Source organism: Chroicocephalus ridibundus, chromosome 6 (genome assembly GCF_963924245.1).
Source record: "Chroicocephalus ridibundus chromosome 6, bChrRid1.1, whole genome shotgun sequence".
Lineage (NCBI taxonomy): Eukaryota > Metazoa > Chordata > Aves > Charadriiformes > Laridae > Chroicocephalus > Chroicocephalus ridibundus.
This window is the reverse complement of record NC_086289.1, coordinates 44,294,246-44,307,790: the sequence shown is the minus strand read 5'-3', so window position 1 is coordinate 44,307,790 and position 13,545 is coordinate 44,294,246. Positions and strand designations below refer to the sequence as shown.

Sequence of the window (13,545 nt, the reverse complement as noted above, 5' to 3'; positions counted from 1 at the left end):
TCCCCCGCACACCCTGCCAGGGCAGGTGGTTAAAGATGAAAAAGACTCACCGGGAAAGCTCTTCCGTAGGAGCTGATATTTTAGCTATTAAAGAAGTTTCTGTTTAAACAGACATTAATTGCATACACTCAGGAATTTCTGAGTTTTACCACTTAAAAACCACCCAAAGCCACTTTAAGGCTTTTCCTTTTTTCTCTCCCACCTTTATTTGCTCTGTAAACACATTTCTGTGCACCCTGGATCCCGTAACATTCAGTTTCTGAGACAGCAGCTTCAAAGTAGAGTAGGAGCTATCTAGACAGCTCACCGGGGACTGCCAAGCATCCTGATCCTGCCCCTGCCATCAGGGCACACCACGATGCAGAACTCCTCGCAAGACCTTCTCCCAGTCCAGGATGAAGTGGAAGATGCCGGTGGTGCCGTTTGTACTACCAGATAACATTATCAGGAGTGAGTGCCCACGAACTCAGCCACCTCCCTTGCAGGTTGAATTTGTCGCAGCAAAACCTTACCTGATAGTGGTGGGGTTTGTTTATTAGAGTTGCAAGTTTTCCAGCAGATCAAGGCCATGCTCGTGGGAGGCGGAAGATGTGCTATAACCGCAAATACGCTGCAGCCTTTTGAAGAGGCCGTTGAAGTCAGCTCAGTGATATTTCTCATCCCATTCGCAGGCACGCAGCATGCCATGCCAGGCGAGAGCACTGGATGGGCATCACCTGATGGAAAGAACCCTGAAGGAGAGTGTCCTCCTGTGCACCAGCATAATTGTGGCTAGCTGCTACAGTAGGGCTACCCATAAAGGTACCCCTGAAGATCCCATGAAGGGGGAAAGGACAAAGGCGGTCAGGAAACTTGGATCAGTTCTTGGCCTCGAGTAATGTGTTCAGTTTTGGGCCCCCTCACTACAAGAAAGACATTGAGGTGCTGGAGCATGTTCAGAGAAGGGCAGCAAAGCTGGTGAGGGATCTGGAGAACAATCCTTATGAGGAGCAGGTGAGGGAACTGGGATTGTTTGGCCTGGAGAAAAGGAGGCTGGTGGGAGACCTTATCACTCTCTACAACTACATGAAAGGAGGTTCTAGAGAGGTGGGGATCGGTCTCTTCTACCAAGTAAAAGGTGAAAGGACAAGAGGAAATGGCCTCAAGTTGCACCAGGGGAGGTTTAGATTGGATCTAAGGAAAAATTTCTTCACTGAAAGGGTTGTCGAGCATTGGAACAGGCTGCCCAGGGAAGTGGTGGAATCACCATTCCTGGAGATATTTAAAAGACAGGTAGATGTAGTGCTGAGGGACATGGTTTAGTGGTAACTTGGCAGTGCGAGGTTTATGGTTGGACTTGATGGTCTTAAAGGCCTCTTCCAATCAAAACAATTCTATGGTTATATATACATACACACACGTGCATACATACAAATACTTTATACATACATGCATATCTGTGCAGCTCTGGGCAAGTCCCTTACTCTCCCTCCCTTACTGGTCAGTAAATGGAGGGTAATATCACTGCCCTAAACGTACTTTAAAACCCAAGGACTGTGTAAACACCTGCAGGCAATAGAAACCCCCGCACCTCTATCTCCACTCCATCACTGCAAACAGCAAGAAACTTCAGCAAGGACACACCACTGAAACGTCTTGTCAGGCCAAGGGAGCCATCAGTGGCACCAGCCCAAAGGGGTTGCTGGCAGATATGCCACGATACTTTCTATTACGTCCCTTTCTGTTGCCTTATGCCTCGCTCATCCCTTGGCCTGCCTCCCAAAGAGGAAGGCTGGGAGTGACTCCTCTTGTCAAACAGGTCTGCTCCATGCCTCGAGCAATGTGAAACCCCCTGAGAGCAGCCACGAATCTCTTTCACCTCTGAAAGCGGGTCATCTCCATGCATCCTCCATGCTCAGTCTCAGCCCACCCAGAAAGTAAGGTCTGAACCAAAACTCAGACACCCTTTTGCTGGGCTGGCTATGCCACCAACCCACAGGCACCGAGAGACACCACCACTAGGTCTAGCAAAGCAGCCTCTGCAGCATCTCACAGAAGGCGGGGTGGGAGAGGGGAGTCATTTTTGGCAATGAAAATGTAATGGAACATTTTGTATCGATATATTGTGGAACGAGTCATTTTTAGAGTGACTCGCCTCCTCTTCCCCTTGCTTCCCCACCCCCAAATTATGGACTGCAAGAAATGAGCCGAGATAATGGGCAATTTCAGATGTTCTAAACTCAGGTTTTTCTCCTGATGGAACAGCGTGCCACAACAGTAGATGGACTGAGCTCCAGAGGAGATGCCCTTCGTGTTCCCACACCTTTTACCAGCTACAAAGAAGTTGTGTCTAACTAATGGATAACTAGGAAAGGACTAGAAGGATGGGGGACTAGTTTGGAGAGGAAATGAGGAACCAGCAGGAACATCTGAAAAGCATCAGCAGTGAAAGGAGACCCAAAAAACGTACAGGGATCAGACATGAGCCCCCTCAAAAAAGATAAGCAAGCTGGAGAAGGATCAAATTGGGGAGGGAAAAGGGTCTAGGTGAAGCTACTACTGCTGCTTCAGGCAAAATCTGTGGACTATCCAGTCTACAGGCACTTGCCAGGATATATCAAGGAAAATCACTTACAAAAAAAAGAGAGAAAAAAAAAATCAGAGAAAAGGAAACAAGACTGGTGACAGTAAATTCTTCCTCCACTCCTGCAGTCCTTGGGGATGAAACAAAACCACTGAGGAAGCTGTGGAAGTCCCAAGGTCTTTTTAGGGAACTAGAAGCTGCATACATAGGAACTGATGACCAGTGAGTTTTCCCACCTCGGTTCCATGGAAGTTAATACACAGGGACCTTTGTGCAAAGATTACAGGGGAGTGAGTATGGCGCAACATAAGCCACTGATCCTACCCATATCTCATCAGATGTCACTAAAGTGCAGCCTGCTGCACTCAAAAACCTACCCATACCATATACATTGATATTAAACATATATATATAGACACACACACAGCCAATCTCTAATTTCCTGTCCAAGTCCCTCTAGAGGACTAACTTTGATGGCATTAGGTAGAAGGTGGCAAGTTACTGATGCCCTTGCCTATTAAGGTTTGGCAGTGGTGCACACACTGGATCACATGGCGTGTAACCACCCAGCACCCACCAGACACATTGGACATTCCAGCCGGGCCAAGAGATCTTCTGGTGCTGGACTTCAGCCAGGACCAGTACTCTCCATTCAGAGAAGAAACTGGTACTTCATACACCGGTAGATGACTAATCCCAGTAGCCGAGTTACAGCATAGCTTTTAATACACCACAAAGAGACGTTAAGGTCATCTCGACTCTCATCTACAGCATCCCACAGTATCCCCTCCCACAGCTGACTTGCTGCTCTTTTTTTCCTCCTACTTCTTTTCTCGCTTTCTACCCTCCCCTTCGACCTTCTTTCCTTTCAGGTCTTCTCACCTCCTTCCATACCCATTTGCCCTCCTCTGTCTATCCACTCCTCCTGCACCTTAAACACCTTTCTCATCACCCACAACTCCCACCTCACAGCTCCTCTTCTTCTAGGAATCCATTTTATCTCCATTTCGATCTCCAGCAATCACCCATGCCCTCCCTTCCCCAGCCCTCAAGTGCATGTTTGTATGTCTGGGATTGCAGGCTCTTTAGGACAAGGACTGTCTTCTTCCCCACTTTAAAGCACAGTATACACTTATGGGACACGTAAATGATAAACAAGCAGTCTCAGCACTTCAGGGTAGCTCAGTATGGGCTCCCTCCACCAAGGTCCCTTGGTGTTTGCCTTCCCTCTGACACAAACTAATCAACCCATAAGACTTTTTCATCCTTATCTCCCAGCTACAAGGCTATCGCTTAAATTTATCAGCACTCTTCAAAAAATAGTTAAGAAAGGGAGGTGGGGAAACAAAGAGCCTTTACCAGCCCTGCTCACCCACAAGCTCAAACCCCGAGATGGAGAGGAGCTTCTGAGAACACTGCGAGGGGAGAACACGGCCAGAAATAACTCACTGGGATTATTTCAAACCTCACATGCCTCACATCTTTTCAGTTTTCAGTGAGTTTCTAGATGAGCAGACACACACGGCTGTTTGCTGGGGGAGCATCTATCAAGTCTACATTGACTTCCACCATCTGAGTGTCCCTTTAAGAGGTTGGAAAAGAGACAAGTGGGCTGTTGAAATGGAAAGCTGGGGTAAGGAAAAAAAGTTATGAAGAAAAGATTACCCACAACACATAGGGCATCAAGAGGTGACTAAGGGGCAATCTATGTTCAACGGAAAATAAAAAAAAAAAAACAGTGAAGGCAAAAATCCCCCTCCATGTCACGGCTGAGCCGATGCATCGAATCACCCGTCTGTTTGGCAACAACACCCATGTGTGATGGGGGATTCGCACAGTGGGAGTAGCACTTCTCAGGAATCAACGTGATAAAATGCTCATTCAAACAAAAAAATAATAATAAAAAAAAGAGGGCAAGAGTACTTGCTAGACAGTTCACAGAGTTGACACTATCAGCTCGTTCCTTATCTCATGAGAACCTGAGTTGTCTGGGGTTTCCTAATGCCCCAAGTTGCTGCTCTCTGGCCCTCTACACTCCTCCACCACGTGGACCTCACCCCATGCCTCCCCCTCCTCGCCAGCCCCTCGCTTACACGAGGACATCGCCTCGGTCACTTTAAAACACCCATCGCCGGTGCCCGCCCAGCTTTGAGAAATTCTTCACTGGGGGCATGGTCAAAAGCCACGTCCTCCTCTGTCCCTACAGTCATAACAGCCTCTACGAGATTATCATCTGATGTAGCTTTCTTACACTCATACATCTCAGCGGAGAATTAGCTGATAACTAACAAAGCACTGCGGGTAGCGCGTGCGTCAGGAAGTATAAGCGATAACACAGCTATGCTACGAGAAACCTCATCCAGACCTTTAGGAAAAATCACAATTTTTGTTATTGGTTTCATCTGAACTCGCCAGCTATCCTCAGACTACACAAAGGGGAAATGCCTTCAAGTAAATAATTTGCAGGGGGGCATTCAAACCACCCTGTGATTAAACATAGTGACTGCAGGCAAGTCAGCGGGCAACACGAAAGACACAATGAAATTTAAGCATGAAAGTCGAGAACAAAGCAATCGCCTAAAAAAAACACAACAGGAGATCCCACAAGAATACATCAAAGCAACAAGCACCCCTTCCTTTGTGCTGGATGCACTTTTCCATGTAGCAGCATTTCACGAGATAGAGCCTGAAGAGCTGGTGCTTCACGCTGCCCCTGGAGACTTGCCCAGAAGTTTTTACACTGCTCAGCACCCTGCGCATAAAAGGGCAGCACCGGCAGCACTCCTGGTGAACTCCTGCTGGCCGAGCTGTCTGGCAGGTATAGCTAAAAAAGCCATTTTGGGAAAATATTGCCTTTTTATAGCTTATCTCAGTGCAGACAGCTGTCTCGCGTCTCTAGAAATAGCAGGATTTAACAGCCATGTTTGCAGGGACAGATTTTAAAGGTTCCATCTTCTAAGAAACAACCTACACATCCAGAAACAGGAGGCCAGATTTGTTTTGATACTGGAACCCCCTTCCATATGCTAAGCATGCCCACGGATTTGCAAAAACCCTGCTCTGAAAATGGGATGTTCATTCAGCAACAGGCGACAAGTAACTCATGTCTGCCTTCCTATAGAGTCTGTTCCCAGTGCAATCAGCGGCAAAATAGCACACGATTAGGCTCATATTGGCTTCTGCTGAAAAATTGCTGGCATTTTATAAGTAAAACAGTGGTGGAGGAGAGCATTAAACACTGGAAAAACAAGACTAATCAGCAAAAATACCCCGCAGCTACAGCTGATCAGCACCTCTCTGTTGTTCCATTTTGGAAGGAGCGAGCCAGGATCGGATCCCAAAATGTTATGATTCGTTCAAGGTGATAAAGACAGAGCCGTGGGCTGCGTTCCCGGGTCGGTCCCACGGCTGCAAACCCCAGCCTCATGAGCCTGGAGGAGCCTCTTCAGCCACCCGCCTCCATCATGTTTTTGAATGTGATGGGGATCAGCGTTATTTTCCTACCTTTTAGCAATAACAAGCTTTTTTAGATAAAAAGCACCAAATCCCCAAGAATTTAGCACTGGAAGAGCTTATGCTAAGCATATAAATGGCTCTGAATGTAAGAGACCCCTGCAAAATTTCAATAGTATCACCTTTTACTAGCAACAGTTGGACCAGTTGTCTACAGAACCTTCCTTATTATGAGATTTTTTATTTATTTTTTTTAAACTGAATGAAGGGGTACTAAAGACAACAACCTGCTGTGAAATGACCGAAATTCCCATGCAAACAAGCCATTAGCAGTGTTCAAATGCAATTTAAATTACTAGTTGTTAAAGTGCTCCTCAATTTCATGGTAAGTTTCCAAGGAAAATTGCATGCTATGTGCTATTTAATTGATTGTTTTCTACTTCTTAACATCCATTTATTCCCTCCTCCTGTCTTTTCCTTAATTTCAAGGGATGATAATGACTTTTCAGGGAGGAAGGGGAAACAGCTAACAGAGTTGAAGAGGGATTTACCTGAAGAACACATACGTAGGAGGGAAGCGGCTGCAAAAACGGGCAGTTTCACTGGAACTCGTCCCTGTGATATTTTCACAGTAGGGGTGTGAGACAGCAGAGCACAAGGACTCCTTTCCTCCCCCCACCACGGGCAGCCAGGCTTTTGAAAACTTATGTTTCTTTAAAACGTAGCCATCCCTCCCATGGCAAGCAATAAGCGACTGGGGAGCCTTACGCACAGTTAACTATTAGAAAATGGTGGTAAAGCAACAAGAGCAACTTGTTTCCTCCCCCCGGGCACGCTAGTCCTTGAACCGACACGCTCACTGGAGGCAAACAAGTTTTTCTCATCTGGGAGATCTCATCCCAAATGCAAATACCTAGTTTACAGGAGTGCATTCCCCCCGCCAAAGTTGACTAAAGAATTAGGCTGCCAGTGAGACCTCCTGCTGCTTGCAACAGCTGTTACACAAGAATGTGTATCATAAACCTAATAACAACAGACATTTCTTAAGAGCCTGCACTCTGCTCAGATCCGAGGCAGGAGCAGCGGTACAATTAGGTAAGGTGCCATCTGGAAATTCCTGAACTAATGATATGTGTGGGGATCATGTCACACACCAGCAACATGCATCAACTTCATTAAATACTCAATCCAACCTGGTTTACCTTTAAACAAGCAATGCAGAAATACTTCGTACTCAGAAAGTATGACTTTATTAGAGTGAGATGGGTTTCACAGAACTGCCCAGCATGAGTCTGCAAAGCAACCGCCTGTCTGCAGGGCAGGACCTGAACGTGAACCATCATGTGGAATCTGGAGATCTGCACTTTTCCCAAATCTGCCATACGGTGCCTCATTTTCTACACCTGCACACCAGGATAATACAGCTTTCCTCAGCCTGCGGGCACGGTTTAGTGTTTAAGGGCTCTGAAACCTTTGCCTAGAGAAATGCAAAGTGTCAGATGTGTAGAGCCATCCTAGGCTCGTAACCTTGTCTCACCTTCCTCCCTCCCATGCCCACATGTGCTAGCCCCATGCTACCTGGGGCAGCTTCTCTTACCTGCTGTGGGGCACATACACCCAGCCCTTAGTGCCCACTAAATCCCTTCACAGCAACTGAGTCACACGGTGACAGTGTCACCATTTCACCACGTCCTCTGCTGTGCCAACCCTGGATCGATTGGTGCAACAACCAGGCTGAAGGATGGGCTTCGAACCAATCCTCCTTACACGGGAGCTAAAGCAAATCCTCTGTGTTTAACACATCATTAGAAGTGATTGAGAGAAGCTTAAAAAAGGCGGGCACGGAGCTCTCTGAGCACGCTTGAGGTCCAGCGCCATGGAAAGCTTCTCAGACTGGAGTGTTTACAGGGTACCAGGCTGCAGGAGGGGGAAGAAAAAAAAAAAATAAATCTTTACACAGATGTATTAATTTACAGGTCAGCTCTTAATGGCTCTGTTCCTGGAGGAGAAGAAAGTCCGCTGTGGATCCTGGTTAGCATCAGTGATCACTGGATCTGCCCAGGTCCTGGAGAAATACCAGACGGAGAGCCCTGGCAGTCTGCGGTCCCAGCCATGGGCATCCTCTATCCTCTGGAGCTCCTCCAGCCCTGCCCAGCACCCATCAGGGGGGACACAGGTGGCACATGGGGAGCTCATCCTTCACCGTCCATCCAGCTCTCAAGTCACATCCTCACAGCGATGCGATGTTGCACAGAGAAGGATCGGTACATGAAGATTAACGGCCCCAACGTGCTTCCCCAGGTGTGCGAGAGAAGCACTGTCTGGAGCCCTGAGTTATTGCACCCAGGCACTGCCCATCCTTGTCTTCCACCAAGCAGCCTGTCCTGGCGAGCGGGAAAGGGGGTGAAACTGCGAGGTGAACAGAACATCATCATTCCCAGTCCCGCCGTGCTGTCCCCAAAACACCAAGCTTGGCCACAAGCAGCTGGGTGAAGGCTGGACATGCCGCATCCAAGTGCCACCAGAAGCAGGGGCTGATCCAAGGCACAACCGAGCAGGGGAGCGGGCATCGCCCGTGGTGCAGGGCCACACGTGTACACCCAAAGGTGAAGCGCAGCACACGAGGAGCGACACAGACCACTGGCCCACTGCCTCCCACAGCTCAGCACCACCACACACCACAGAGGATGGGTGGCTCCTTGATGAGACATGGGGCTGAGGCCTCAGATGCTGCAATGGCTCCACAGGCAGCCTGTTTCCCAGCCCATCACGGACACAGTCCCTGCAGACTGTGCACTCTTTGGGGCAGCAGTTCTGTCCTTCACGCCAGTACCACGCCCAGCCCAGCGGGGCCCTGACCCCAAAAACTGCCATAATCCAAGCAGTTTGTTGAAACAACAAGGATTAAAATCCAGCTAAAGTCTGCAAACTCCCGACATGTCCCACCTGCAGGAATAGGCTCCAGCAGGCCCTCCATCACCTTTTGGGGCCGTGTACTTTTCAGCTCACATCCCATCCTCCTGCAAACTAAGCCAAATATCTTTCCCCGCCCAGAACAATTGAGCCAGTTTCACACCTCAAGGACCTGCAGAAAATCCACATCTCTGGGGGAAAAAAAACAAACAAACAAACAAAAAAACAAACCACCAAAACAAAAACACCAAACAAGCTTCACATTGAGTATTAATCCCTATTTAAAAGGGCAAAAGAAAACCAACAAGAGATTTAACCTTCTAACAAAGGTCTTAAATTTAAAACAGGGGGAGTATGGTAACAACAGGTTTGAATCAGCCTAAAAATACCAGTTAGCCGAGAAGATACAAGCATCACTAACCAGCAGTAGGAACTATAAAGGGATTTTCACCAACGCCCCTTTCTAAGTAACAGGACAAAGTGCAGCGCTTTCCGTCCGAAGCACAGGACTGGCTGCTACGCAACCCCCGGAGCAGCGTTAAAAGCACTCTATACGTGTTACATGCTCCAAATGACAAGAGGAATGCAGGACGGTGGATCTCTGCTCCAGATTCCCCGGCATGGTTTTAGCTGCCATGAATAAAACAGGAAGCAGAGCATCTTCCACGCTCCCCCCACGCCCCTGACTGTCTGGATGAACTGTGGTTTCCTTTCAGGAAAGAGAAAGAAAAGGGGGGGGGAAAGAAAAAAAAAAAAAGAAGGAAAAAAAAGCAGCAGTCAGCTGCAACATCAGCCAGATTAAAAACTTCACACTAAGGAAAAATACAGAATAACAGGAAAAACCAGACACTGAACCTTCATCCAGTTACAGCAGCTAAACTCCTTCAGGTCCCTAAGAGAACGGAGTTAAATATTAACGTTTGAGAGAAATATATCCATACGTTATGCAGTCTTTTCAACACACACTCTGGCTTAGGAGACAGAAATCATACTTAAGCTATATTTTACTTGCTGACCACACACATATATACTCATTTAACTCTACAGTGCTCTGCTGCCTTGCTGCATTAGCCACTGAAACTACAAGGAAGAGCGTGACTGAACGGGAGCTGCTTAAATTATCTTTATACCTAGGCCTGAAGAAACATTTTGCCTTTGAGACCCATCCACTAAGCTAACTTTCCCTGCTACAGAAGGTTTCATTGGGTCCCTTGCTGTTGACTGGCGATCCACATGCCTGCTTCCACCAGCAACGCACATGCTTTGATGCATTCCATCTGACTAAACAAAATAAAAAAAAATAATAAAAAAATCCCAAGTTGCTCGCTAAAGCAGCAATGATGCACTTACCAGCATTCAGGCAAGCTCCTTCGCTACCACGCTTCCCTCTCGAGCAGATCAAATTTGGAACAAGGTCCAGGAGCAAGAGAACTGAAAACTGACCACAACAGGCTTCCACAACAAGAAAGGGTGGGGGGGGGGTGGGGGGGAGAAAAACCTTACTACAGGAATTCAAATCCTGCTTCCACCAGACCCTGAGTCACCTCCCCTCCCTTGCAATAGATCAGAGCAATGGGTAAACATTTCCAAATATGGAGATCAAAACTCCAAAGGATGTCAAAAAAAAAAAAAAGAAAATCACCCTTCTCTCCCTGGCTTTGGCACAGGGATGACTTGCCCCTCTGAAGCCTGAGCTGAGCACATCGCGGTTGCTGACCTACACACAGCCTGGACACAGGGCCATGCGTCGCCGTCTTGACCTGAGCTTCGGAGGCTCCTGGCTCAGTGGCTAACACTGCATCTCTGTCCCCTCCCGGGGATGCACAGGGAGACGCAATGGGGGAAGGTCCAGGAGCCATCACCCCTCACCCCCTATAGCAGACCTCCCTCTCATCCCTCAACTCATCAGCAGAAAACCCCCTAGAACTATTTTTTTGAGTGCTCTTTTAAGGCAAATAAGTAAATTCAGGCAGTGTCTATAGTGACACCAGCTCAGCAGAGCTCAGCCATCAGTCCCACAAGAGAGGTCCTCCTGCCGAGCCCCACACCAGCTGCTCCCCTGGGGCAGGGAAATCTCCCCTGCCCTGACTCATCTAGCTGGTGCTTTGCAAGAAAGAGTACATTTTATTTTGCTTTACGAAAAAAAAAACAAACCACCACAGGTCTGTGGAAAAGAACATGCCACTTGGACAAGGCAAGATGTCCCTGCAGGGCCAAGGACGCCCAGGATGGCAGCACCCCTTGGTCCCTGCTGGGACACACAAAGCAGCATCCCTTGGCAGGCGGGAACAGAGGAGCATCCAGCCTCCCCATCCCCAGGAGAGGGGCTTGAGGGTCAGTGCTCAAGCCCTTAGAGCAAATTTAGGAGGCAGAACAGTTATGCTTAGCGGGCACAAGTGTCCCTGCAGAGCCTGCCTGCACATGGGAGCCATATACCCAATGCCACCACCCCCACAGGCATCGCTCCTCGGCTGCAACAGCCGACCTGCAGGCAGCAGGGAGGTGACTGTGCCGGCCAGCACTGGATGACAGCCTCCTGGTAGCTGCAGCCATCGGCTCCAGGAGCAGGCAGCCTCTCAGGAATGTGCACATCAGGACATTTTCGAGGGGAACAGGCTGCTGAGGCCATCCAACCAGACCCGAGTGATTCCTCAGCACCACCCACAAGATGCTATTGAATTTATAGGGAAGGAATTCCAGAGCTGGCTCTGCCCATGTATGGCTAAAACAAACTGTAAAAAAGCGACATTATAGTACATCTGGTTTTCACTGGTCCTGAAGCGCAGGCTTCGGGAGGAGCCGAAATCCTACAGTGACAGAGGCTGTACAATTACCTCCAGTAACGAGGCAGAGGTCAGGGGCCCTTGGCAGCATGAGTTTAGCACCCAATATCACAGGTGACAAAAAGCACGTAAACCTTTGCTTTGGAAGAAAACAAAGCTTTCTGCCTTTTAGAATAAGAACCACATTTAACTTAGTGATCTGCCACTACCACCACAAAAAATAAACCTTGCCAGGCAACACCAGCACATGTCCATTACACTGGTGGTTATAAAGGCAGCTTTAAAGAGCCAACAGCCCAAGTGGCACTAAGTGGTACACCAGGACAATGTCAATGCAGTGCAGGCTGGGACTACCTCTCGGTGGGCACCTGATCAATTATTTTTCTAAAAATCCACTAAAACCTCTGCCAGAGCCACGCACCCCAGCTGCCAGCCGGGACACCAGGAGCATTCTCCAAAGTTAGAAGTGGAAGATAACTCTGCACGCTGTAATCACCATGGTAGAAGATGCTCCAAAACCAAGGTAAGAAGGGTCAGGTAGGTGCAGGTTTTACAAACTCTGACACAGTTTTCCAGCCCCTTGCAGAAAACAATTCCCAAGGTGTTGCTTTCTGCAAGGACAAACAGCAGGATGAAGTAGGGAACGACAGAAGTCAAGGAAGGGAAAAAAGCATGGAGGGGGTTCACCTGGAGTGGCAGAAACCCTATTCAAAGTGCTCACCAGCCCTTACTGCTCTGGGGTGCCACAGCACGAACAGATCGAAGTTCTCCTTAACAGTTAAATGCCACTACCTCGTCTGCCCTGCCAGCGGGGGAAATATTAGCTGTGTCAGCTCGAGAGGCAAAGGGCTTACCAAACCGGAGAGGAATGCAGGCTGCAGTGGCACAGGCGATGGGGACGGGGAAACGAAACCCAGGGGAACGCGGGCTGCTCGTGCTACCCCTGGCTTTGCACGGGGGTCAGGTGGGGTATGTCTTACCGCTCCTAGGGTTGAAACCTGGGACTAAGGTCTTCGTGACCTTAGAGGGACTCTCATGCCAGAAACAAATATAGCTGTTAGAGGGGCTGGGAGCTCAGGGGCCTCAGCACACACGAGGACAAGCCGTTTCCCAGCTCCTGGCAGGCAGCCCAGCGCTGCTTTTCAATAAGCGCAAGCTGTACCCATCGGACCAGGAAAAAGCGCGTGTCTCCTCCAAGCAGCATTTGCTGACAGGAGACCCATAACGTCGCTATTCCCCCAGCTTCAAGTTCCCCATGACAGCATTAGAGTCTCCCTTCAGTTTCCCAGCTGAAATGGTATTATACCCTCTTCCCTTGCTACTGTGTTCACTTTAAACACTGGCACCTAAGCATGAGCGTTCCGTGCCGCTGCTTTAGAGTGCCTTCCACCCTAAATGACCAGAGGGACAGACACATCCACATCCAACCACAGCCTAACCAGGAGCTCCCTGCTACGTGGCATCGTAAGTCCCTCTCCTTGCCACAGCCCTAACCCTGGAAAGTAAAAGCTTGGAGGCCTGGGAATGAAATCCAACTCAAGCCTCCTCCACAGCAGTACAGATCGTTATCAATTGGCCACTGAGTCAGGCGTGGCTAATTGCATTTAAATGACATTACATAAGCAGGACCACTGAGAATATTTGATTCGCAAAAATGTCTTGGAGGGGCAGAGCACACAACTTGCGTGGCGTTACATAGCACAGCGACTGCTGCAGCATCACAGGAACACGGACCACGTAATGCAGACAGCAAGGACCGGGGATGCTCATACGCACACGTGCACAGCCAGGCACACATATGCCTCCTCCCTCGACATGCACAAAAGCAGACTT

The 13,545-nt window shown here is 48.7% G+C and overlaps 1 protein-coding gene across 8 annotated transcripts in view; it reads right to left on the bottom strand.

Moving 5' to 3' along the window:
- Positions 1–13,545, bottom strand: part of LPP (LIM domain containing preferred translocation partner in lipoma) — a 353,374-nt gene that overhangs the window by 314,950 nt on the left and 24,879 nt on the right. The window contains exon 1 of one of the 8 annotated variants that reach the window (XM_063337696.1): positions 10,280–10,336. The exons of the other annotated variants lie outside the window; for them this stretch is intronic. The gene's annotated coding sequence lies outside the window, so the exon portion shown is untranslated. Of the gene's footprint in view, positions 1–10,279; positions 10,337–13,545 lie in introns of those variants that run through there. 8 annotated transcript variants of the gene reach the window in all.